Source organism: Chiloscyllium punctatum, chromosome 44, assembly GCF_047496795.1.
Source record: "Chiloscyllium punctatum isolate Juve2018m chromosome 44, sChiPun1.3, whole genome shotgun sequence".
Taxonomy (NCBI): Eukaryota; Metazoa; Chordata; class Chondrichthyes; order Orectolobiformes; family Hemiscylliidae; genus Chiloscyllium; species Chiloscyllium punctatum.
In genome coordinates this window covers 48,414,570-48,441,814 of record NC_092782.1, presented here as the reverse complement: position 1 = coordinate 48,441,814, position 27,245 = coordinate 48,414,570, and the positions used below count along the sequence as shown (strand labels likewise).

Here is a 27,245-nt window from a genome sequence, read left to right as displayed (position 1 = left end):
CACTTCAATAAAGATACTGTCCTGACCAGATTGATGTCTTATGAACTATAGAACATGGTGTCAGAAGTGAAGCTGTGATTAACTGCTGAAGAGCTATAAAAATGTACAACTACTTGCAAAGACATAGGAATGCTCAGAGCTCTGAAATCTGATAACAAGCATTTGAAAAAAGCTAAAAAAGAACAATCACAGACAATGGGCAGGTTATAAATACTGTGGAGGATATTGTGGAAAGAAAAAGCAGGCATTTCCAGCATGGGAAAAGCAATGTTCTTAATACAAGAAGTTCTATTATTTTGTACACACCTGCATGGTTTAAAGAAAACGGTCGCTGGACTAATGTCAGCTGAAGATTCTGATGAATCACTTTACACCATACAGTAGGTTGGTTCAGTCAGGTTGATAGGTGGCTGTTGGAATAAAAATTGCAGAAGAATATCAGGTCAATATAAATTGTCAGATAAGCACTGGTGTGTCATGCAATACCATATTCTTCAAAGACCTCAGGAAAGTAGTTTGACATACTGATCCAAAATTAAACCTTCATGAAGTTGTAGCCTACCTAGATTCTCAAAGTTAGGACAGAAATGTATTTGGTATTCACTACAGTGTCTAAAACTATTCAAAACGTTTGACTTAAAAGTTAAAAATTACTTAGAGTCTCTGTAATTTTTTTCCATTGTAGCGAAGTGACGTCTGAGTTTTCCAAGTTGCAAAGTTGAATAGAGAATAATGTCTGGACTTATGTGAAAGGATCAATGCACTCACTGTTGCATCAAATTTAAAACTGAATTGTCTGCCACTAGAATCTCTGCATATCAAAGTTCATCCTGTGGGTCTGCACATTAAGGAAAGCAAATCCTTATTGAAGGACTGTCACATCATCCAGGAAATATCACTCAGAGTCCTGTAAGGCTGGGATAGTTGCATTGTTCTGTGATCTGTGTTAACTCTGCGGCCACTGCAGCCTTACTCCAGTCTCTCTTCACACTCAAGTCTCTATAAAACTAGTGAGGTTGATATTCCATCATGGAGTTCTTTCATGCCTTGGATCACACCCTGTTTCTAAACATGTTTTGCTGTCAGTATATTCTATGAGCACTTGTTTATTCTCCATCTCTGTAAATACTTGCATTTTTGCGTTACTTGATTTTTTGCTGTTACCAATTGCATACTCTATCATAGGCCTCCTCCAGCTTTATCTTTTTCCTAAGCTTTGCTGTTCCATAGTTCAGAGTCCAGGTATGCTACAGAGTCCGTCTCTAGGCAGCTCTAACCAATGATAAACTTCAAAGTTTGTGAAAAGATTTGTAGCTTGGGTGCTCGTTGTTGTGGTTCTGTTCGCCGAGCTGAGAATTTGTGTTGCAGACGTTTCGTCCCCTGTCTAGGTGACATCCTCGGTGCTTGGGAGCCTCCTGTGAAGCGTTTCTGTGATCTTTCCTCCGGCATTTGTAGTGGTTTGAATCTGCCACTTCCGGTTGTCAGTTCCAGCTGTCCGTTGCAGTGGCCGGTATATTGGATCCAGGTCGATGTGCTTATTGATTGAATCTGTGGATGAGTGCCATGCCTCTAGGAATTCCCTGGCTGTTCTCTGTTTGGCTTGTCCTATAATAGTAGTGTTGTCCCAGTCAAATTCATATTGCTTGTCATCTGCGTGTGTGGCTACTAAGGATAGCTGGTCGTGTCGTTTCGTAGCTAATTGGTTTTCATGGATGCGGATCGTTAACTGTCTTCCTGTTTGTCCTATGTAGTGTTTTGTGCATTCCTTGCATGGGATTTTGTACACTACATTTGTTTTGCTCATGCTGGGTATCGGGTCCTTCATTCTGGTGAGTTGTTGTCTCAGCCACTCTCAGACAACGGACAACGATCTGCATCCATGAACACCAATTAGCCACGAAACGATACGACCAGCTATCCTTTGTAGCCACACACGCAGATGACAAGCAACATGAATTTGACTGGGACAGCACTACTATTATAGGACAAGCCAAACAGAGAACAGCCAGGGAATTCCTAGAGGCATGGCACTCATCCACAGATTCAATCAATAAGCACATCGACCTGGACCCAATATACCGGCCACTGCAACGGACAGCTGGAACTGACAACCGGAAGTGGCAGATTCAAACCACAACAAATGCTGGAAGAAAGATCACAGAAACGCTTCACAGGAGGCTCCCAAGCACTGAGGATGTCACCTAGACAGGGGACGAAACGTCTGCAACACAAACTCCCAGCTCGGCGTACAGAACCACAACAATGATAAACTTCACTGGGTATTTTCCGCACATCTGGGTTTGGACCATTGGCTCAGCTCATGCTTTACAGCATCAGTACCTGGGTTCGATTTCATCCTCTGGTGACTGTGTGATGGAGTTTGTACATTCTCCCCTTGTCTGCATGGGTTTCCTCCAGGTGCTCCGGTTTCTTCCCACAGTCTGAAGATGTGCAGTTTAGGTGGATTGGTCAAGCTAAATTGCTCATATTGTTGAGGGATGTGCAGACAAGGTGGATTCGCCATGGGAAGAGCAGGGTTAAGGGTACAGGAGAGGGGGTAAGGTCTGGGTGGGATGCTCTTCAGAGGAACAATGTGGAATCGATGGGCTAAATGCCCTACTTCCACACTTTAGAGATTCTATGATTTATAGTTTACTGTCATCGCTCTTCATTTCAAGCTCTCACTTCCATTATCTGATTCCATAAATCTGGTCATATGCTTTGCCACATGTAGCAAGATGGAAACAACAGGGTTAACTGAAAATAATTATGTACAGAGAATAGTAAAGACTTATTTAGAGCTCTGTAAACACAGGCTCTAGTTTTATGTGATCTGATGGCACTATGATATAGCTTCTTTCTCATACATTCAATAGCTACACTTAGAGTACATGTATAATCGCCTTTACATTTAGTACCTTCCAATCTACAGGAACTATTCTAAGATTTTCAAAATTCTGGAATATCTATATCAATGCATTCACCATCTCTACATCCACTTCCTGCAAAACTGTAGCCTGGCAACCATTGGGTAATATTTCCCCAGTATTGCTACTTTCTATTCCTCAACCTCAGAGTCCACCATTTGTGGTATGGTCTTTGCAGTTTTCTAATGTGAAAACAGATGATATAATTGTTTAACATCTCTGCCATTTTCTCTCAATTATAATTTCTCCTATCTCTGCCTCTTAGGCACTCCCATCTACTTTCAGTATTCTCTTCCTTTTTGCATGCTTGAAAAAGCTTTTACAATATGTTTTATATTTCCCATCGGTTTACCTTATAATCTACTTTCCAGGTTTTCTTCTGCTGAATTTTAAAGCCTTTCAAATCATCTGGCTACTATTTTAGCAACATTATAAATTTTCCTTTAATTTACGATGATCCTCAACTTCTCTAGTGAGCCATGACTGTACTAATTATCCTGTATAGGTGTTTGTTCTTTAAGGTAATGTGTAGTTGTTGAGAATTATGAATTATTTCTTTAAATGTCTGCCATTGTTAATCGACCATCATTTACTTCAATGTAACTTCCCCATCTATGTCAGCCAAAGTGTTCATCGTACCTCAGTAAATTGTTTCATTTATATATAACATCCTTGGTTCAGATTTAGCGTAATTATCATACTTAGCATTAAATTTTATTATGGTATGATAACTCTAACTTACAGCATATGCCAGTGTAAGATTTCTACTTAACTGTGTCTAATTATACTATATTAGCTTGAAATAGCCCATTTCCGAGTTGTTCCTTGACATATTGTTCCAAAAAACCTGTCTCAAATGGATTCAATGAAACCATTCTCCAAACTACATTTGCCATATTGGTTTGCCCACTGCAGATTATGATCCTCCACAATTATCACATTGTTACAAACTCCTCCTGATTTCCTGATTTATAATCTGATAAGAACTATGGTTACTGTTACAAGGGTTCATAACTTACTCCCACCTGTGGTTTCTGCCTTTTATTATTTTGTATCTATATACATAAATTCAACATCCTGATTTTCTGGGCTATTATCTTTTCGCCATGCTACATTTATCTGATCCTTTATTTGTTAGACAAGTGTAAAAATACCATGAAATGAGGGGATGTCCCTCACTAGTGTAACTGATTTGTCAGATACACTTTCCTGAAAGAGCATTATACTTTTTCTTACTGACTAGATGACTAAACAATATTGTTACTAGGTTTCACGTCATGTCATTTACTCAAGGCTATCCTAATTAAAACTGGTTGCCTTATTTGGTTGGTCCAAGAGACTATGGATGAATGCTGAGTGGATGATCCATCCTGGCCTCTTTCAGTGATCCCCAGCATCACAGATGCCAATCTTCGAATCATTCCATGTGATATCAAGAAACAGTTGGAGACACTAGATATTGCAAAGGTTATGGACCCTGATAACATTCCGGAAGGAGAAAGTGAGTACTGCAGATGCTGGAGATCAGAGCTGAAAATGTGTTGCTGGAAAAGCGCAGCAGGTCAGACAGCATCCAAGGAGCAGGAGAATCGACGTTTCGAGCATGAGCCGTTCCCTTCTGAAGAACGGCTCATGCCTGAACCGTCAATTCTCCTGCTCCTTGGATGCTGCCTGACCTGCTGCGCTTTTCCAGCAACACATTTTCAGCCCTGATAACATTCCGGCAACATTACTGAAGACTTGTGCTCCAGAACTTGCCACTCACCTAGCCGAGCTGTTCCAGTACAATGCCAACACTGGCATCTACCTGACAATGTGGAAAATTGTCCAAGTATGTCCTGTGCATATGAAGCAGGAAAAATCCAACCTGGTCAACTGTTACCCCATCAGTCTATTCACGATCATCAGTAAAGTGACGGAATGTATCATCAACAGTGCTATCAAGAAAGCACCTGCCCAGCAACTACCTGCTCAGTGATGCCCAGTTTGCATTCCGCCAGGACTATTCAGCACTTGACCTCATTACAGCCATCACCAACAACAGACAATCTAACCACTGCCCCTTGATATTCAATACTATTATCATTGAATCCCCCACTGTCAACATCCTGGGGGTTATCATTGACCAGAAACTCAACTGGACTCACCACATAAACACATTGGCTACAAGAACAGGTCAAAGGCTAGGAATACTATGTTGAGTAACTCACCTCCTGACTCCCCAAAGCCCATCCACCATCTACAAGGCACAAGTCAGGAGTCTGATGGAATCCTCCCCATTTGCCTGGATGAGTGTAGCCCCAACAACACTCAAGATGTTTGACACTATCCAAGACAAAGCAGCCCACTTGATTGGCAGCATTTCCACAAGCATCCACTCTCTTCACCACCAACATTCAGTAACAGCAGTGTGTACTATCTACTGGAGCATCGCAGAAATTCACCAAAGATCCTCAGCCTGCATTTTCCAAACTCATGATCACTTCCATCTAGAAGGACAAGGGCAGCAGATATATGGGAACACCACCAGCTTCAAGTTCCCCCGCAGACCATGGAAATATATCAACTTTCCTTCTCTGTTGCTGGATCAAAATCCTGGAATTCCCTCCCTAATGTCTTTTTGGGTCAACTCACAGGAGGTGGACTTCAACGGTTCAAGAAGGCAACTCATCACCACCTTCTCAAGAACAATCAGGAATGGACATAAATACTGGCCAGCCAGCTACGTCCTCATCCCACAAATGAATAAATTTTTAAAAAGCAGCTCAATTATCTTCAGGTTCACCGTGTTTATCTGGATATATTCAAAATGCCCTCGACCACATTCATAACAAAATATACATTCGTCCCTCTATCTTGTATTCCAGTATGGTTTCAGAACTGCAGGAGTCGTAATTAATATGATCTTCTCAGTTGAAAGAGAAATGTCATGAACAAAGGAGACCACAGTATGTATTGCCTCGCTAAGGCATTTAAGCATGCAAGTAGATGTAAACTCCTTAAGGTGAAGAAGATTTCTGAAACTGTTCAGTGAGATCTCTCCATGACAAACTGGTTGGTAAGGTGAGCGATGAAACCATTAGGACCCTTTAAAATCCACGTGGGGTTGAACAGTATAATGTTCTGGCATCGGCACTGTTTGACATATTTCTTTCTTTGCAACGTCTTGTGTCTTCCCTTTATCCACAGGTGGTGTCCAGAATCAACAAAAAGCTGTTCAAACTTGTTCTAAGATCTAAAAGCAAAAGTCCGCTGAGTCCTCATCAGATTGTATTCTTCTACTATGTTGCACTAATATTCTATACTGAGGAAAACTGAAAGGATTGGGGTGGCACTGTGGCTCAGTGGTTAGCACTGTTGCCTCATATTACCAGGGACCCAGGTTCGATTCCAGTGACTGCCTGTGTAGAATTTGCACATTTTAAGGGCAGCACGGTGGCTCAGTGGTTAGCATTGCTGCCTCACAGCACCAGGGTCCCGGGTTTGATTCCAGCCTCGGGCGATTATCTGTGTGGAGTTTGCACATTCTCCCCATGTCAGCACGGGTTTCCTCCAGGTGGTCCGGTTTCCTCCCACAGTCCAAAGCTGTGCAGGCCAGATGAATTGACCATGCTAAATTGCCCATAGTGTTAGGTGCATTAGTCAGAGGGAAATGGGTCTGGATGGGTTACTCTTCAGAGAGTTGGTGTGGACTGATTGGGCCAAAGGGCATGTTTCCACACTGTAGGGAATCTAATCTAATCTAATCTAAGAAAAACTATGGATGCTGTAAATCAGAAACAAACAACTCATTTTATTTTCTGCACAGATTTCCAAGGTCCAAAAGCAGTAGCAACTTCTGAAACCGGAAGCCAATACTGCGATAGGCACACTAATCGCCATGCACAGAACCTCTGAGCAACTTCGTGGCTGCACGGTTTAGGGGGTACGTAGGTAAGGAAAACCTGTAGCGGTAAATCAACAGGCGCTTCACACCCCAAAACAATTTGTTTGATCAACATCAGAAAGACAAAAATCTACTTCACACACGCACAATCACCAGCAATCTGTCATTTGATGCTGAAACTAGCACAAACATTGCAAAACTTCAGCTATTATACACAAGCAGAGCAAGGGAATATAGAACAACACAGAAATCAAACTTTGAGTTTACCAAGCCTGCGTTCTCAATGCACTGCTGGACACTGTTGCACAGCATTAAGATCTGGATAAAATATGCTAAGCAGGAGAAAAGAATTAAAAACAGAAGTTGCTGGAAAAGCTCATTAGGTCTGCAACTGTGCAGAGAAATCAGAGTTAAAGTTTCAGGTCCTATGACCCTTTTGCAAAATGGGTCAGCTCAGACCTGCTGAGCTTTTCCAGTAACTTCGGTTTTGTTTCTGATTTACAGCATCCACAGTTCTTTCGGTTTTTATTCAGGAGAGAAGAATGATATATCCACACCATTACTGAAACTAGCCAGGTGTTCAAGATTTATTGATTGAGTTTAAATTCCACCATCTGAACATACGACCTCAGAGCATCTGCCTAGGCCATGAGATCAATCGGGACCCTCCAATCTCAGCATCAATGTAGATTTCACCAGTTTCCTCATTTCCCCTCCCCGACCTTATCACAGTTCCAACCCGGCAGCACCTTCACGACGTATCCTACCTGACCATTTTGGTTCCCACCTATCCACTCCACCCTACAGCCCCCTCGACCATGATCTCACCTCCCATCACCAAACCATCATCTCCCAGACCGCACACAATCTCATCACCTCAGGGCATCTCCCACCCACAGCTTCCAACCTCGTTGTTCGGGAACACCACAATGCCTGGTTCTACCTCCTACCCAAGATCCACAAGCCTGACTACACCAGCCTATCCATCGTCTTGGCCTGCTCCTGCCCCACCGTACTCATCTCCACATACCTTGATACTGTCCTATCTCCCCAGTCCAGGAACTCCCCACATACAATCAGGACATCCAATCCCTATACACTTCCAACCGCTATGACGAGGGCCTCCAAGCCCTCAGTTTCTTCCTCTCCCGACGTTCCCACCAGTACCCCTCCATTGACAGTCTCATTCATTTGGCTAAACTGGTCCCCACCCTCAATAATTTCTCCTTAGAATTCTCCCACTTCCTCCAGATGAAAGGGATAGCCATGGGAACCCAGCTATGCCTGTCTCCTTGTCAGTTACGTGGAACAGCCCATCTTCCGAAGTTACACCGGCACCATTCCCCACCTCTACCTCTGCTACATTGATGACTGTATCAGCGCCACCTCATGCTCCCACAAGGAGGTTAAACAGTTCCTCAACTTCACCCACACATTTTCCACCTCAAAAAAAAACTCTGGAGACCACATCGAGAGCAACGGACACAGTAGATGAGGTACTTGGATGTGCAGGAAAATCTTTGCCGGATGTAGAAGGATCCTTTGAGGCTTTGGACAGAGATGACGGGGGAGGTGTGGACGCAAGTTGCTCTCGATGTGGTCTCTTCTACATTGGGGAGATAGGACGCCAACTTTCAGGGAACAGCTCTGGAACACACGCACCAAACAACCCCACCGCCCTGTGGCCGACCACTTCAACCCCACTCCCCTCCCATTCCGCCATGGACATGCAAGTCCTGGGCCTCCTCCACCACCGAATCCAACCCACCCAATGCCTGGAGGAAGAATGCCTCATCTTCTGCCCTGGGACCCTCCAACTACATGGCATCAACGTCAGTTTCCTCATCTCCCCTCCCCCCACCTCATCCCAGATCCAACCCTCCAACTCAGCACCATCCTCTTGAACTGTCCTACCTGTCCATTTTCCTTCTCACCTATCTGCTCCACCCTCCTCTCTGACCAATCACCATCATCCCCACCTGTACCTACCCATCACCTTCCCAGCTACCTTCCTTCCAGGCCCACGTCCACCCTCTTATTTATCTCTCAGCCCTCTTCCCCCAGCCCCCTCACATTCCTGATGAAGGGCTTATGCCCGAAACATCAATTCTCCTGCTCCTCAGATGCTATCTGATCTGCTGTGCTTTTCCAGCACCACATGTTTTGACATTTAACAAATTCCTCACCATTCAAATCCTTAAGACTATGGCAGTCTCAGTCTATGTTTGGAAAGTTAAAACCCCCTACTATTACAACCCTTTTATTCTTACACATATCTGAGATCTCTCTGCATATTTGTTGCTCTTTGGGGATTTTACAGTACAATCCCATTAAGATGATGATCCCCTTCTTATTTCTGAATTCCACCCATATAGCTTTACTGGACAATCCCTCAGAAATATTCTTTTGAAGTACAGCAGTGAAGTTTTCCTTAATCAAATACATGACTCCAACTCATCTCTTGACTCCCTTTCTTTCCTTCCTATAGCATCTAAAACTCAAAACACTGAGCTGCCAGTCCCGCCTCTCCCTCAACGATTTTCTGTAATAGACCAGACCCATGTTTCCATACATTCCATGAGTTAATCTGCCTTACCTATAAGAGCCCTTGCAGTGAAATAAATGCAGTATAATTCTTCAGAGTTACCTCATTCTTTGACTTGTTCTTGCCTGCCTTTTCTAATTGTTCTTTTTTAAATTCAGAACAATCCTCATCAGTCTTTCTATTCCCACTGCTACTTAGGATCCTTCCACCCTCACCCTTTACTAATTTAAAGGCTCCTGAATAGTACTAGGAAATCTCCCTACCAGGATATTGGTCCCCTTCCAGTTCAGGTGAAACCTGTACCTTTTGACTAGGTCTTTTCTGCACCAGAGAAATCCCAATGATCCAAAAATCTGAATCCTTACCCACTGCACCACCTCCTCAGCCGATGATTTATCTGCCCTATCTGCTCATTCCTACTCTCACCAGCATCTGGCACCGGGAGTAATCCAGAGATTACTACCTTTGACTTTCTGCAATTTACCCTACCACCTAACTTTCTATATTCACTCTGCAAAGCTTCAACCCTTCCCTTATTATTTATTATGTCAGCTGCTGAAATCAATTTCCTGAAGTTATCATTTTTAACACATGTAGTAAAGGATTTCAAATACAGCTCTGAACTTGAACAAAGGTATTTCCCTCAAAAATAGTTAAAACTTTAAAAATGTACTTGAGGCATCTTCTGTTGCTTTGCAATTTACTATGTGATTCCTATTATAACTTCTGAATTCTATGTTTTACAGGAAAATGGCTTTCCACTGCCCCAAAAACCCCAACTAATATTGTAAGATTATATAAGAACAATAACACGTTCAACAGCTCAAGGCCCCCAATGCCAGCAATAAATAGGGTAGCACATTCACTGTAACGATCTGTGAATAAGATAAATTTAAAAACTTCAGTTTAAATTTTATGTCTTAAGAGCTTCTACAGCACTTTTGAGTCACTATAATCCTTTGGAAATGCAAATTTATCTGCCATCAACCCTGCTTTATTTTGTACTTCGTTTAACAATTCTCAATTTGTGGTTTTAAAATAATTCAGAATTAAAGAGAATAACTGAATAGAAATGTTTAAATATTACATAATATCACAAATTGAGTGCATAATATCCTAATTTGAATCATTATACTAATTATATTTAGCATTACTGAAGTTTTACAAAACTAGAAATATTTATTTCAGTTGACATTACGTATAATAATGCTACGATTAAAAAAAGACTATCATAATGGGATGAACGAGAAAAAGTACTGAGAATAGTTAAACGCTTAAAATAAATATGACAGTTCACGTCTTGCCAATAAGCACCAATGTGTTTAGCAGCAGAAGGATTTAATGTATGTATCTGAAGATATTAGCAATGTTAGACGTACAAGGATGAACCTGTCAGTTCCCTGTTTGCTTGTGCTCTTTTAATGAAATCAGCATTTAAAGAAGCACGACGTAAATGTTACGAATCCAACCCCGTGATCTCAGTTTGATTTAAGAGGCAGACAAGACTGTTTTAATAGGGGGAACAAACAACTTTTACTGAAAAAAAAGTTGGGGGAATGCAAGATAGAAATCCAAAGATAAAAATCAAGCGAACGGAGTGACTATTGATTCAAGTTCTCAATTAGTTAACAGTGAAGTTTTACAACTGAACTTTATTTTCGGGGTTTTCAATTAGTATCATCAATCGGTAAGTAAACATTTAAGAGCATTTTAACGCCTATGTGAACATTTTAACTTTTTAAGATTCAGAATCATCAGATTTCCCTTACTGTTAGGGTTTCTTTTCAAAAAGTTACACCGCGTTGCAATCCTGAGGTATTGTGGCAGACGACAGTTCAGAAATGAATAAATTCCAAATACCACGGGAGTGAACGTTTCAAGTGAGCGAACTGAATGATCTTAGGATCACGTTTTAATATCGTGTGTGAAGATACACGGGGGGTGAGAGTTTTGGGTAACTGGAAGGATTTGATCGCATCCCGTTTACTTTGGGACATCAAGGAATCTTTCTCTTAACCCACATGATTAATCCGTTCCACATCCAAGGAAACCGCAAAGGTGCAATGATGAAGCAGTTTTACCTGAAGATCCTTTTCCCCTCCTTCTTGCACTCTCGTATGTTCATCTCTTCATAACCTCGCTCCAACCCTCAGTTTCGGCATTTTCTCTCCACCAAGCCTGCATCCTCCTGATTCTCAGCTGTTTGCGGAGGTCGTCCCCGAGCCTTATATTCGCAGGTACTGCTCCTACTTTCTCCGGCTCGTTCAAATCTCTGGAAGAGCACGGATCCCGGAAAGCTTACTTCCCACTTCCAGCACGCCGACAACCGGGTTTCTTCCCGATTTACCACGGTTTCGCCCCACACTCTCCCTGCTAACTCCCCCATGAAACCGTTCACCCTCACCCTTCCTACCATCCATCGTGCCATCGCCACGCCACCCCACCTCATGTCCTCCGGTCCTCGGCGGCTCGAAATATACTTTTCACAAGTTCTTGGAAATCGCTAATATTTCTCGCAGCTAATTTGTAATTTTAAAAAAACAGTTTCTGGAATATTGTATATTTCCTGGGCTTTCTCAGTCGCGAAACTTACTATTCTAAAATGTTTATTGCTGTTTCAGTTCTTCTCTCCCCATTCCAAATCCTAACATGCAAGATCCATCAATCGCATTTTTTTTTTGGAAAACTGTCTCTACAGCTTTTGCAGCCTGTGAATAGTTTGCAAACCATATTTTCTGGTTCCTGGCGATGTTCTTAAATTCTTTCAGAGTTTGCTTGCTGCATTAGACTTTGCTTTTAGCACGTCCTTTCTGAATTGGTAAACTTTTCCCTCATGTTGGCACCCTATAATGTACAGCACCTGCTGAACTGCTTTCCCTTTGCTCCGAGACGACACTGGGAAAATTTTTCTCTGAACAAATTATCTTCTCAATTCTTTGATTTTCTGCAAAGCGATTATCTGTATTATTGCCCTCTCTTCCCAGAATTCCTGCTTTCTGGAACGACTCTCGATTACACTTTCCGCGGTCCTCCATTTCCCATTCCCTGAAGTGCTTGGGAATTATTTGCCCCATCTCCAGTTTCTCGCCTATTTCCTTAAAAGAATCTTCGAATTATTCCACAACTCCCCATTCCCCTTGGGCGAATTTTAGAATAGTAGGAACTGATTCGATCTGTACTCTTTTCCTAATTGTCCCACAATTACAAATAATATTATCAGGATTTTCATTGTTTTGTGTGTCTCGTGGACTGATGCCATCGTTTTCGAGCCGCCTTTACGTTCCTGCAAACAGGCATTACCCGCGCCACGAGCGTCCCGATTCGTCGCGCGATTCCAACGGTCACGCTCGCGCCCATCCCGCGCTCCCAACGGTCACGTTCGCTCGCAGGCAAAACGTGCGTCTAAAAGAATCACGTGAACGCACCTGGTCTGCCCCCATTTAAGAAAAAGCTAATTTCCTTCTTTTTGAAGTCTGTGTTTCCCTCCTTCTGTACACAAACATTATTCTGTCTAAAACAGGCATTTTGAAAGACGAAGCTCATTTTTGACTAGGATTGGTCTAGACCAAACCGAATTCATCTCCTGCCACTGGGCTTCAAGTAAGGTGGAAATGGAGCTTTTTCTTCCTCCTTTACTATTACATATTTGTTGAAAGAGAAACTATAATGTGTATCTTTTTTAGTTTACGGTGTCAGCTCAACCACAGGTTTCTTCGACGGGTTAAGGTATCATGAGAGTGCTGTTCCTTCAGTGGCTGAGGGATAGGACTTACATGTATTTGGAAAGGCAAGGACTGATTAGGGATAGTCAACATGGCTTTGTGCATGGGAAATCATGTCTCACAAACTTGATTGAGATTTTTGAAGAAGTAACAAAGAGGACTGATGAAGGCAGAGCAGTAGATGTGATCTATATGGACTTCAGTAAGGCGTTCGACAAGGTTCCCCATGGGAGACTGATTAGCAAGGTTAGATCGCATGGAATACAGGGAGAACTAGCCATTTGGATACAGAACTGGCTCAAAGGTAGAAGACAGAGGGCTGTGGTGGAGGGTTGTTTTTCAGATTGGAGGCCTGTGACCAGTGGAGTGCCACAAGGGTCAATGCTGGGTCCACTACTTTTTGGTTATGAACATAGGTGGTATAGTTAGTAAGTTTACAGATGACACCAAAATTGGAGGTGTAGTGGACAGCGAAGAAGGGTACCTCAGATTACAACAGGATCTTGATCAGATGGGCCAATGGGCTGAGAAGTGGCAGATGGAGTTTAATTTAGATAAATGCAAGGTGCTGCATTTTGGGAAAGCAAAACTTAGCAGGAGTTGTACACTTAATGGTAAGGTCCTAGGGAGATTTGCTGAAGAAAGAGACCTTGGAGTGCAGGTTCATAGCTCCTTAAAGTAGAGTCGCATGTCGACAGGATAGTGAAGAAGGTGTTTGGTATGCTTTCCTTTATTAGTCAGAGCATTGAGTACAAGAGTTGGGAGGTCTTGTTATGGCTGTACAGGACATTGGTTAGGCCAATTTTGGAATATTGTATGCAATTCTAGTCTCCTTCCTATTTGAAGGATGTTATGAAACTTGAAAGGGTTCAGAAAAGATTTACGAGGATGTTGGAGGATTTGAGCAATAGGGAGAGGCTGAATAAGCTGGGGATGTTTTCCTTGGAATGTCGAAGGCTGAGGGGTGATCTCATTGAGGTTTAAAACATCGTGAAGGGCATGCTTAGGACAAATAGACAAAGTCTTTCCCCTTGCGGGGTGAGTCTAGAACTAGGAAGTATAGGTTTAGGGTGAGAGGGGAAAGATATAAAAGAGACCTAAGGAGCAACGTTTTCACGCAGAGGGTGGTATGTGTATACTGGAATGAACTGCCAGAAGAAGTGGTAGAGGCTCATACAATTAGAACATTTAAAAGGTATCTGAATGGGTATATGAACAGGAAGGATTTAGAGGGATATGGGCCAAGTGCTGGCAAATGGGACTAGGCTAGGTTGGGATATCTGGTCGTCATGGACGCGTTTGACCGAAGGGTCTGTTTCTGTGCTGTACACCTCTATGACTACATGACTATGACTCTAAAATCCTGGAACCCTATCTAACTCCTGTCTGGATGTCACTACACCACAAGGACTGCAGTTTTCAGCAAGGGAGGAAGTGATGGTTTAATAGTGTAACAGATCAACTATTAATTCAGAGACCCAGGTAAAGTTCTGAGGATCCAGTTTTGAATTCTGTCATGGTGGGCTTTGAATTCAATTTTAAAAATCTGGAATTAAGAGTTTAATAATGTCCGTAAAACTGTTGTGTGTTTTCAAGAACAACCAATATGATTCAGGAAGGAAATTAACATCCTTACCTGGTCTGACCTACATGTGATTCCAGACCCACAGCAATGTTAACTGCCTCTAAATAATTAGGGAAGGGCAATAAATGCTGTCTAGGACAGCAGCACCACACCATGTAAATGAACAAAATAAAAACAGCTCACCACCATCTCATCCAGGGATAGTCAATAAATTTTGGCACAGCCAGTGTCACTCTCATCCTATGCGCATTAATTTATTGGTCAGAGCATTGAGTAGAGGAGTTGGGAGGTCATGTTGCAGTTATACAGGAATTGGTTAGGCCACTTTTGGAATATTGTGTACAATTCTGGTCTCCCTCCTACAAGAAGGATGTTGTGAAACTTGAAAAGGTTCAAAAAAGATTTACAAGGATGTTGCCAGGGTTGGAGGTTTTGAGCTAGAGGGAGAGGCTGAATATGCTGGGGCTGTTTTCCTTGGAGTGTCAGAGGCTGAGGAGTGACCTTATAGAGGGTTATAAAATCATGAGGGGCATGGATAGAGTAAATAGAGAAGGGCTTTTCCCTAGGGTGGGGGAATCCAGAACTAGAGGGCATAGGTTTGGGGTGAGAGGGGAAACATATAAAATGAACCGAAGAGGCAACTTTTTCAAGTAAAGGATGGTGCATGTATGGAATGAGATGCCAGATGAAGTGGCGTGGCTGGTACAATTACAACATTTAAAAGGCATCTGGATGGGTATATGAATAGGAAGGGTTCAGAGGGAAATGGGCCAACTGCTGGCAAATGGGCTAGATTAATTTAAGATATCTGGTTGGCATGGACAAGGTTGGACCGAAGGATCTGTTTCTGTGCTGTCCATCTTTATGACTCCAAACAAAATAAATCTCCCATTGTCACCTTAGCAAAATCCTGCCATTAACTTTCCTTCATAAAATATAAATACAATCTTATTTCTTATTTTTGCAGTGTAAAATTGTACTAAATGTTTCTTATTCTTGTACTATCACTGCGATGGTCGATTTCAGATTGACTCCTGATTCATGCATTTCAAGCTTTGAAGTTAACTAAGTGACTAATGGCACCCACATCTTAGGATATATTGATTAAGGCTTAGCAGTTAGAATTGAAGCTGTTGTGGACACCACAATTCTAATTAAATATATCATTTAATTTGTATTCTAATTCTTATATTTGAATACTTTTTTTCAGCTGTCTGTTTGTTGAGTAAATTCTTTCAATATTTATGACATAGAGAACTATGAAGTGTAAGTTCTTATAAACAATCATGCAATGCATCTGGACTGTTCTAAAATTAAACAATCACTTTTTTTTGGTTATGCCAAAATAATATCTGACTTTTTAGTTACAGATATATTTTGCAATTATGAAATGCTGTATCTGAATTTGTTTGAATAATAAAATTGAATCTTCAGGCACTGGATAAAATACTTTTGGTCCGAAAGATTGCCCTCCGCTCTCATCATAACTTTAACCAAAAGAAAATTTGTTGTTCCCTCAGTATTATATGCACTAAAAGAAGGAAATGCTTCTTCTTGTTAAATCAATTCGGGCTAATAATGACATGAGTAAAAACTGTAATTTTTCATGAGGATTATTCATTTGATTCAATGATTAGGATGAAAATAGTCTTGTACCAGCTAGAAAACATCAAAGTAAAAGCGAAGAACTGTGGATACTGGAGATCTGAAATCAAAACAGAAAATGCTGGAGATACTAAATAAGTCTGCAGCTTCTGTGAAAAAAAATTAATGTTTTGCATCCAGTATGACCTCTTCAGACTGGAAGTGCACTAGAAAATTATGGTTCTATGCTGTTGATAAGACATGAAAGAGGAACAAATGGTGAAAGTGAGAGCAAAAGATAAAGGGAGCACTAATGTTAGTAAAGGAGCAATATAGACCAGAGCAGATATTAATGGAATAGAAACAGAAATTGCTGGAAAAGCTCAGCAGGCCTGGCAGTATCTGTGGAGAGAAATTAAAGTTCACGTTTCGGGTTGAGCGGCCCTTCCTCAGAACTGATGTTAATGGTTTAAGTGAATAGTAGAAAATAGGTCAGCTGTGCTGACAGCAAATCTGTGCAATGGAAGGCTGGGGGTTGGTAGTTAAGATGGAACACAGTGTGTGATTCAATGTTAAGTCCTGAAGGCTAGAAAGGACCTAAGCAGAAAATTAAGTGGTGTTCCTTTAGCTTCCATTAGGTTTCGCTGGAGCTCTATAATAACCCAATGACAGATTATAGTATGAGAACAAGATGATTTATTTAAATGTCATGGAAATGGAAGATCAGTGTAATCCTTATAATCAAACTAGAGGTGAATCAAAAGGCAGTGCCCCAGTCTGCATTTGGTCTTGCTAATTAAGAGTTACAGCTGCTTCATCTGGAAGCTCTGTTGGGGCCTTTGACAATGAAGAGGTAGGAGGTAAAAGGACCTTTAGCGAATGAATGGGAAGGTACGATGGGGCTGTAAGGAGATGTTAGGAGCGATTGAGGAGTAAACTACATTGTCACAGAGGGAACAATTGTGGAATGTTCACAAAAGAGGGGAGACATGTTTGGTTGTAGCATCCTGCTAGATAGAGATAGTAAAGATAGAGAATGGTCTTTTGAATGCAGGGGTAGAAACTGAGGACAAGGGGAATCCTATTATTGTTCATGCAGGGAGGGAAGGGATAAGGACAGGAGTGCTGAATATGTGTTAGACACAGTTGAGGGTCCTGTCAGTTGTGGTTTGGGGAAGTCCTTGATAGATAATAAAGGGCAACATGTCAAAAACACTCCTACGGAAGGTGGCATCATTGGAACAGAGGCAGAGAATCTGGGAGAATGACACAGTCTTTACATGAAGCAAGGTGAACAGCCAATTGAACAAAGAACACTTGAAATTCAATATGCATTTGAGTTGACCCACATGCATATGCACATGTATGTGTATAAACATATATGACAATCCACTGAAGAGGTGAGTGAAATGGTTCCCGTGTTTTCCCCTACACCATTTGACTGTGACAGATTTCGTATTTAAAAAGAATGTAATTGATAATTTAGTTGTAATTATCTAGCTACAAATGGATGGTAAAGGACTAAGCAAAAAGGATTTCTTGAAGCCCAGGAAGAGAGAACAACAGCTAGGCAGGCAAAGGAATGGGTAAAGTTCAGTTGGGGAAATCATAAATACTAATTGTGACCATTAGTAGCTGAGAATTGAATGGCTATAGTAGCAGCCAATATGATGCTCTGGTGTGTGAGCATTGGAGTAAGGACATGGAAGAAGGTGCTTAGGCCCTGAAGTTATTTACAACAAACAAAAACAAATTGCTGGAAAATCTCAGCTGGTCTGGCAGTATCTGTGGATAGAAATCAGAGTTAACATTCTGAAGAACGGTCATTGGACCTGAAACGTTAACTATGATTTCTCTTCACAGATGCTGCCAGACCTGAGATTTTCCAGGAATTTTTGTCTCTCATTTCCAGCATCCACAGTTCTTTCAGCTTTTTGTCTAAACTTATGTAACTCGATATTGAGTCCCAAAAGGCTCCAGACTCCAAGTGAGATGTTGTTCTTCCAACTTGCACTGAGCTCCACTGGAACACTGCAGCAAGACGGAGACAGAGATGTTGGCCAGAGAACACAGTGGTCTGTAGAATTGGCAGGCAACAGGAAGCACAGGATCATTTTTGTAGACTGCTTTGCAGAATACTGTGTTCAATCACCCAGCCTGCATTTCATCTCCCCAATGTAAGACCATAAGATATGGGAGCATAATTAGGCTGTTCAGCCTGTTGACTCTGCTCCACCATTCATGGTTGATATGTTTCTCAATCCTGTTCTCCTACCTTCTCAGTGTAACCCTTGATCTCCTTAATAATGTCACACAGAGGTAGGTACACATATGGACGAAGCTGCCAGAGTATAATTGCAACATTTAAAAGACGATCGGACAGGTACATGGATAGGAAAGGTTTAGAGGGATATGGGCCAAACGGGTCTAGTTCAGTTTAAGAAATCTGGTTGGCATGGACGAGTTGAACTGAAAAGCATATTTCCATGCTGTATGACTCTATGGCTCTAAATCCATTCATAAGGCATGGGTGTCACTGAGTGGACCAGCTTTTATTGCCCATCACTGATTACCTAGAGGGCAGTTCAATGTCAACCACATTGCTATGGGTCTGGAGTCATATGTAGGGCACACATAAGGATGGCAGATTTCCTTCCTTAAAGGACATTAGTGAACCTGATGAGCTTTTCCAACAAACGACACATTTGCATGGACATTATTAGAACCTTAGTTCCAGTTTTTTAAAATTGAATTCAAATACTACCATTTGCCATGGCAGGATTCAAATCTGGGTGCTGAGAACATTGCACGGGTCTCCAGTTTAATAGTCTACCGATATTACCACGAGGTCATTGCATCCCCTATTGGTAATGAAGGCATTTATTGCTCATTCCTTGTTGGCCTCGGTATCCTTTTTGTATAAAAAGGACTGAATGTTTACTAGATCATTCTGAGGACAACTGGATTTCAGCATGTTGTGGCAGACTGAAGTCACATGTAGATCAGGAGATGGATATGGATCTCAGGATTATTAGTCCAGTAACATAAGCATTATAATACCCTTCGCCTCCCAACTTTTTATCTTGAGAGGCTTTGTTTATTTTCAACATGATGTTTAGAAATGAATAAAGGAATAAAGAGCAAAGTAATAAAGAACAAATTAAAAACAACTGTTTCCCTTTCTTTATTTTCTAAATGTCCAGTAATCCATTTCTATTTTCTAAATGTCCAGTGATCCATTATAATAGATGCTAGTAATTTCCCTTCTACTGACATCAGACTAAAAGACCATTTTCTCCCTTCTTCCTTTCCTAAACAGTGAGGTTGCATTTGCAACTTTCCAATCTGTAGGAACCACTACAGAATTTAAGAAGTTTTAATAATGATCACAGTGGATCCACTATCTCTGAAGTCATCTCATTCAACACCCAAGGGTGAAGGTGAACGGGTCCCAGGTATTTTGTCAATTTCCCATCCCATTAATTTCTCCAATACTAATTTTACTAATACACCTTTCTTTCTATTCAACAGTCTCATTTAGACCCTTGGATTTTAATTATTTCTAGGAACCTTCATGAGTCTTCCTCTATGAAGACAGCTCAGAGCCATAGAGATATATAGTACGGAAACAGACCCTTCGGTCTATGCCAACCAGTTATCCCAACCTAATCTAGTCCCATTTGCCAGTACTTGGCCCATATCCCTCTAAACCCTCCCTATTCATATTCTCATCCAGATGCCTTTTAAATGCTGTTATTGTACCAGCCTCCACCACTGGTAGCTCATTCCATACACCAACCTCTGCATGAAAAAGTTGCCCCTTAGGTCCCTTTTATATCTCCCCTCTCACCCTAAACCTATGCCCTCGAGTACTGGATTGCCTCACCCCAGAGAAAATACCTTGTCTGTTTATCCTATCCATGCCCCTCATGATTTTATAAACCTCTGTTTCCGTGCTCCAGGGAAAACAGCCCCAGCCTATTCAGCCTCTCCCCATAGCTCAAATCCTCCAACCCTGGCAACATCCTTGTAAATCCTTTCTGAACCCTTTCAAGTTTCACAGCATCCTTCCTCTTGGAGGGAGACCATAATTGCATACAATATTCCAAAAGTGTCCTAACCAATGTCCTGTACAACCACAACATGACCTCCCAACTCCTATACTCAATGGTCTGACCAATAAAGGAAAGTATACCAAATGCCTTATTCACTATCCTATACCTGCAATTCTACTATCAAGGAACTATGAGCCTGCACTCCAAGATCTCTTTGTTGAGCAACACTCCCCAGTACTTTACCATTAAGTGTATAAGTCCTGCTCTGATTTACTTTTCCAAAATGCAGACCTCACATTTATCTAAATCAAACTCCATCTGCCACCCCTCAGCCCATTGGCCCATCTGATCAAGATCCTGTTGTACTCTGAGGTTACCTTCTTCTCTGTCCACTACACCTCCAATTTTGGTGTCATCTGCAAACTTACTAACTATATGTCCCCTGTTCATCTCAAAATCATTTATATAAATGAAGAAAAGTAGTGGACCCAGCACTGATCCTTCTAGCACACCACTGGTCACACATTTGGTTTTGATAATATTTTCCTTTGCATGTATCTGTAGAAGCTTTTACAGTTAATGTTTATGTTTGTTGCTATTTTACAATATTCTCTGTCAATAAATTTGTATTTCATGCTGAACTCTAAAATTCTCCCAATCCTCAGGCTCGATAACATTTTGGCAATTTTATCAGCCTTCTCTTTTGATCTAAACTATCTTTAAATTTACTTGTTAACCATGATTCTCTTGTCTTTCCTGTTGGATATTTTTGTTATGGAATTAATTGTTTTAAACCAAGCTTAATTCTTTATGTATTAGCCATTGTCTTTGTACCACCAGACCTTTAATTTATATTTCCACTCCATCACAGCCAGCTTTTTCTTGATGCTTTCATAATTGCCCATGTTTGCATTTAAGACCTTGTATTTGATTTTTCATCATTTCTAAATTAAATGGAAAATTTATCATACTATGATCATAATTCCTTATGTTATTTTTTCAACAAGATTATTAATTACACCTTTCTCATTGCATAATACTAGATCTAAGATAGCCTGTGATCTAGTTGGTTGCTCAACATAATTTATTACATCTTCAGTATAATCAAGTGATGCATGGCAAAGTGATGCATAATCTACTCCTACCAATATTTGTTGGCACTTGCTGTTTCTTAGCTCCACCCAGATTCTACATCCAGTTGTGCAATCTCATCAGTTATTATCAGCACTATCCCACTTCTTTTTTCTTCTTGCTGATCTTTCCTGAATATTGAATATCCTTTAATATTCAGTTCCCAATATTGATTATCCTGCAGCCATATCTCCATAGTCACAATTAAATCATTTACTCCTACAAGTGTGCATTTATAGACAATACTTTAATTCTACCTTTTTATCATAATTTTGTAATTTGACCCTGATTGATCCTAGGATTTGTTTTTGCTACCTTCCATTTTCATTTATATTTCCCATAATCAGCTTTGTTTTTATTCTAATTGAATTTTGTCTCCAGTTTCCATACATCTGATAAGTTCATTTAAATGCTTCCCAACAGCATTATCACATTTTCCTTGGTCTCAGTTCTACTAAGGTGTAACCCATCCTTCTGGTACAGGTCCAACCTACCCCAGAACCAACCCCAATGCTCCAGAAATCTAAAGCTCTCCGTCCTACACCACTTTTTCAGCCATATGTTCATTCACTCAGTCTTCCTATTTCTGTACACACAACCAAATGATTTATATAGTAATTCTCTGTCTCTCACATACATTCCCCAAATCATCAATAATTCTACTAGCAATTTGAATACAGAGTCAAAAAGTTTGGAGCTTTGGACACCAAGAATGCTTGTGATGAAATCATGTGCACCATCTGTACAAGTGTCTCTGATATATTTTACCACAATACTTCCATATGTTATTTTGGAATTAATTCTGCAACAATAATCACTGCTTATAAGTACGGTTGGTTCTGACATAACGCAATAGTTCATTCCCATGCGACCCTATATTATATGAAAATCACATAATAGCAGTACCATTTAAACTAATGTGGCCAGAATTGAGCTATAGCCAGTAAACGTAGGGAAAGTTTGCATTCTACAAATAATGGTCTAAATTCTTCAATCGCATTATAGACAATTCACGTTGAAGAAACAGACGTTGTAGTAGAACTGACTGTAGGGGATAACAAGATCAACTAAATTAACATTACACATTCTCATCATGACCAATTTTGGAACTATATTTTGAAAATGTAATAAATGCTTGGTATTTTGCTAGGAATTCAACAATACACAATACCACACAAAGTATAAACATTCTGTTTGTTTGTTCATGAAATGCATAGAAATTCTACACATACAGTTGTGCACACACCATTTGGTCCAATCAATTTGTGAGCAAAGAGTCCAGTTACCATCCTTGTTTCCAGATTCCGCTAATCTCTTTCCAGTATTACAATTATTTTAGTTAAATAATAAGATTATGGATGTAGCAGCATAATTGTGTTTTTATTAGTAATTATTGTACAGTTTCTTCTGCAGTTTACAATTTGTATAAATAATTTTTCACTTAACTGACGTCTGTTATGTTTATTAATCTTTGATCTCCTTGGAGATATCTATAATAATTCTTTAAATTCATCACAAGCATTAACACCCACATATCCTTGTAAGGTTAATATAATTTTAAAAAGTAAAAATACACTCACATTTATGTACATCTTACAAACATTACAAAACGCTTCACATATATAGTGAACTGGTTTGAATATTAGACAAATTAAGCATTCATTTTTGACCACAGAATCACACCAATGTTGTTAGTGCATTTGCAGTTTCCAGTGCCTTCAGCCATTTATTGATGTCATGTGGAGTCAATCCATTGACTGAAGGCTGACATAATGTGAAGCTGGGAACTGCTGGAAGAGGCCAAGATGGATCATCCATTCAGCACTTCTGGCTGAAGGTTGTGGCAATGCTTCAGCCTTATCTTTTGAACTGATTTTGCTCAGCTGCCCCATTATTAAGAATGATAATTTCTAGAGCCTCCTCCTCCAGTTGTTTCATTGACCACCACTATTCACAACTGATATGACAGGCCTGCAGAGCTTACATTTGATCCCTTGGTTGTGAAATTGCTTAGACATGGTTATCACTCACTACTTATGCATTTGTCACATTTGAACCTGCGTTGCACCTCATTTTTAAACACAGCTGGTGCTGCTCTTGTTATGCCTTCACTCATCGGATAAGAGCATTGTTGGCTAGGCAGCATTTAGCACCCATTCAGACAGTGCTTGAGAGTCAACTACATTGCTGTCGGTCCGGAGTCACATATATGCCAGACCAGGTAAGGATGGCAGTTTCTTTCCCTAAAGGACATTAGTGAACCAGATAGGTTTTTCCAAAAATCAACAATGGATTCATGGCCATCATTATATTGTTCATTCCAGATTTTTATTGAATTCAAATTCTACCATCTGCCATGCCAGGAGACGAATCCAGGTTCTAGGAACATTACCAGAATCTTTGGATTAACAGTTCAGTGATAAGGACATTACCTCCACTTTGTACGTATGTTCAGGAGTTTTCAAAAAGGGGGATTAGAGTCTTAACTGGTAGTGAAAAATGCATTTGGTATGCTTTCTTTTATTGGTCAGAGTATTGAGTACAGGAGTTGGGAGGTCATGTTGCGGCTATACAGGACATTGGTTAGGCCACTGTTGGAATATTGCATGCAATTCTGGTCTCCTTCCTATCGGAAAGATGTTATAGAGTCATAGAGATGTACAGCATGGAAACAGACCCTTTGGTCCAACCCGTCCTTGCCGACCAGATATCCCAACCCAATCTAGTCCCACCTGCCAGCACCCGGCCCATATCCCTCCAAACCCTTCCTATTCATATACCCATTCAAATGCCTCTTAAATGTTGCAATCGTACCAGCCTCCACCACATCCTCTGGCAGCTCATTCCATACCCATACCACCCTCTGTGTGAAAAAGTTGCCCCTTAGGTCTCTTTTATATCTTTCCCCTCTCACCCTAAACCTATGCCCTCTAGTTCTGGACTCCCCAACCCCAGGGAAATGACTTTGTCTATTTATCCTATCCATGCCCCTCATAATTTTGTAAACCTCTATAAGGTCACCCCTCAGCCTCTGACGCTCCAAGGAAAACAGCCCCAGCCTGTTCAGCCTTTCCCTGCAGCTCAGATCCTCCAACCCTGGCAACATCCTTGTAAATCTTTTCTGAACCCTTTCACATTTCACAACATCTTTCCGATAGGAAGGAGACTAGAACTGCATGCAATATTCCAACAGTGGCCTAAACGATGTCCTATACAGCCGCAACATGACCTCCCAACTCCTGTACTCAATACTCTGACCAATAAAGGAAAGCATACCAAACGCCTTCCTCACTATCCTATCTACCTGCGACTCCACTTTCAAGGAGCTATGAACCTGCACTCCAAGGTCTCTTTCTTCAGCAACACTCTCTAGGACCTTACCATTAAGTGTATAAGTCCTGCTAAGATTTGCTTTCCCAAAATGCAGCACCTCACATTTATCTGAATTAAACTCCATCTGCCATTTCTCAGCCCATTGGCCCATCTGGTCCAGATCCTGTTGTAATCTAGGTAACCCTCTTCGCTGTCCACTACACCTGCAATTTTGGTGTCACCTGCAAACTTACTAATTGTACCTCTTATGCTCGCATCCAAATTATTTATGTAAAAGACAAAAAGTAGAGGGCCCAGCACCGATCCTTGTGGCATTCCATTTGTCACAGGCCTCCAGTCTGAAAAACAACCCTCCACCACCACTCTCTGAATTCTACCTTCGAGCTAGTTCTGTATCCAAATGGCTAGTTTTCCCTGTATTCTATGAGATCTAAGCTTGCTAATCAGTCTCCCATGGGGAACCTTGTCGAATGCCTTACTGAAGTCCATATAGATCACATCTGCTGCTCTGCCCTCATCAATCTTCTTTGTTACTTCTTCAAAAAACTCAATCAAGTTTGTGAGACATGATTTCCCATGCACAAAGCCACGTTGACTATCCCTTGCCTTTCCAAATACATGTACATCCTGTCCCTCAGGATTCCCTCCAACAACTTGCAAACCACCGAGGTCAGGCTCACTGGTCGATATTTCCCTGGCTTATCTTTACCGTCCTTCTTAAACAGTGGCACCACGTTTGCCAACCTCCAGTCTTCCGGCACCTCACCTGTGACTATCGGTGAGACAAATATTTTAGCAGGAGGCCCAGCAATCACTTCTCCAGATTCCCACAGAGTTCTCGGGTACGCCTGATCAGGTCCTGGGGATTTGTCCACTTTTAACCATTTCAAGACATGCAGCACTTCTTCCTCTGTAATCTGGACATTTTGCAAGATGTCACCATCTATTTCTCTACAGTCTATATCTTCCATATCCTTTTCCACAGTAAATATCGATGCAAAATATTCATTTAGTGTCTCCCTCATTTTCTGTGGCTCCACACAAAGGCTGCCTTGTTGATCTTTGAGGAGTCCTATTCTCTCCCTAGTTACCCTTTTGCCCTTAATATATTTGTAAAAACCCTTTGGATTCTCCTTAATTCTATTTGCCAAAGCTATCTCATGTTCTCTTTTTGCCCTCCTGATTTCCCTCTTAAGTATACTACTTTTTTTATACTCTTCTAAGGATTCATTCGATCTATCCTGTCCATAATTGACATATACTTCCTTTTTTTTCTTAAGCAAACCCTCAATTTCTTTAGTCATCCAGCATTCCCTATACCTACCAGCCTTCCCTTTCACCCTGACAGGAATATACTTTCTCTGGATCCTTGTTATCTCATTTCTGAAGGCTTCCCATTTTCCAGCCGTCCCTTTATCTGCGAACATCGGCCTCCAATCAGCTTTCGAAAGTTCTTGCCTAATACCATCAAAATTGGCCTTTCTCCAATTTAGAACTTCAACTTTTAGATCTGGTCTATCCTTTTCCATCACTATTTTAAAATGAATAGAATTATGGTCGCTGGCCCCAAAGTGCTCCCCCACTGACACCTCAGTCATCTGCCCTGCCTTATTTCCCAAGAGTAGGTCAAGTTTTGCACCTTCTCTCGTAAGTACAACCATATACTGAATCAGAAAATTGTTTTGTACACACTTAAGAAATTCCTCTCCATCTAAACCTTTAATACTGTGGCAGTCTCAGTCGATGTTTGGAAAGTTAAAATCCCCTACCATAACTACCCTATTATTCTTACAGATAGCTGAGATCTCCTTACAAGCTTGTTTCTCAATTTCCCTATGACTATTGGGGGGTCTATAATACAATCCCAATAAGGTGATTATCCCTTTCTTATTTCTCAGTTCCACCCAAATAACCTCCCTGGATGTATTTCCGGGAACATCCTCCCTCAGCACAGCTGTAAGGCTATCCCTTATCAAAAATGCCACTCTCTCTCCTCTCTTGCCTCCCTTTCTATCCTTCCTGTAGCATTTGTATCCTGGAACATTAAGCTGCCAGTCCTGCCCATCCCTGAGCCACGTTTCCATAATTGCTATGATATCCCAGTCCCCTGTTCCTAAGCATGCCCTGAGTTCCCTGTTAGGCCCTTTGCATTGAAATAAATGCAGTTTAATTTATTAGTCCTACCTTGTTCCCGCCTGCCCTGACTGTTTGACTCACTCCTGTACTCAGCTGTGCCCATCTCAGATCGAGCTCTTTCCTCACTATCTCCCTGAGTCCAACCACCCCCCCACCTTACTAATTTAAATCCTCCCAAGCAGTTCTAGCAAATTTCCCTACCAGTATATTAGTCTCCTTCCAATTTAGGTGCAATCCGTCCTTCTTGTACAGGTCACTTCTACCCCAAAAGAGATTCCAATGATCCAAAAATGTGAATCCTTCTCCCATACACCAGCTCCTCAGCCATGCATTCATCTGCT

The 27,245-nt window shown here is 41.1% G+C and overlaps 1 protein-coding gene across 1 annotated transcript in view; it reads left to right on the top strand.

Annotated features, from left to right (window-relative positions):
- The first annotated feature begins 10,864 nt into the window (after positions 1-10,864).
- ucn3l (urocortin 3, like) overlaps positions 10,865-27,245 on the top strand; it is a 38,378-nt gene continuing 21,997 nt past the window's right edge. Inside the window, exon 1 of the mRNA XM_072562889.1 lies at positions 10,865-11,045. The gene's annotated coding sequence lies outside the window, so the exon portion shown is untranslated. The remainder of the gene's footprint in view (positions 11,046-27,245) is intronic.